The sequence below is a fragment of the Zingiber officinale genome, chromosome 4A (genome assembly GCF_018446385.1).
Source record: "Zingiber officinale cultivar Zhangliang chromosome 4A, Zo_v1.1, whole genome shotgun sequence".
NCBI classification, from domain to species: Eukaryota; Viridiplantae; Streptophyta; class Magnoliopsida; order Zingiberales; family Zingiberaceae; genus Zingiber; species Zingiber officinale.
The window spans coordinates 64,709,815-64,711,095 of NC_055992.1; positions in this window are offsets into that span (position 1 = coordinate 64,709,815).

Sequence of the window (1,281 nt, forward strand, 5' to 3'; positions counted from 1 at the left end):
TCGAATTCATTGCATTTCTTATATTATCCTGAGTGTTACGTTAAAATTTTAGCATAAATTTTATAGTTTAGATAGAGACCCATGGGCTTTTAAAATTGGTACAAGTTTATGTTACTTTAAGAGTGATGTAATGGCCCTAGCAGTTGAATCATGAGTTATGAGCAGTCAACTGCTGATCACAAATTGGACATAGTAAATTTAGAAATCGACTAGTGAATTCGACTTTTACATAGCAGTAGACCTCATAAAGTAGGAGTATAATTGGAAATGAAATGTGATTCAATAAACATGAAAATTGGCACCCCTCCAAAAAAAAAAAATCTATAAAATATTCTTCTCTCTCTACGCAACTATTTTTTTTTCGTTTGCCTTTTTTGTATTATTTTTTTTCAACAACAATTTTAATCTCTCTCTCTTTTCCTTTCTTATTCAACCTATCTAAATTAATTCTCAACACCACATCTTCTTATCTGTATCTCTTCAATTACATGCTGATCTTTTCTTAATCAATTCCAATCACCGGTCATCCACTCCAAATTTGATAACCAAAATATTATTTTTCTTAGCCAGTCCAAAATGTAGAACTATGAACCATCAATTTGATAACTCAACTCGTTGCCTAAATTAATTTGACTAGTCTCTTTTTTCAAACATTAAAAAAGTGTCTACAATTCAATTTAGATCATTTCAACCGACCTTCATTGTTGGCCTATCTGATAAGGATCTCTTTTCACACAAACTTGAGTTCAAGGATTGAAGTATTTGAGAAGAGTTCATATTTATTATATGAATCTTAGTTTTGTTTGGAACTATCACTACATTCCGGTTATTGGAGAAACACTCAAGGCAAGAAACTCATACAGGAAAAGAGAAGAATTTTTTTTAAAAAAATATTTTTGACAATGAGTAAAAACAATCATGTACCCCCCTTTGAGACCTAGTAGTTATTGAAAATACTGATTAGGTATCCCTTTAAGACCTAGTGGTTACTGGAGAAATATCTATTAGCTTACTTCAACATCGAGTGCTCCTTTGAAACCAAGTGTAGAAAATTCAAAGCATTATGGGGGACCAATTTTGCATATGGCGGTAATGTGTATCTTGCATTAGGAATTTTGAGAACATAGTGGAATGGAGGAATAGCTTGGATTGATATTCGATGTTTAGAGTCAATGTACATTGCATTGTGTACAAATAAGTTTCAAGTTAGGTCCACTACAAGAAAAAAGCTAATAGACAACGCTTTTAAAGCGTTGTCTTTGTGCCTGAAAAAACGTTGTT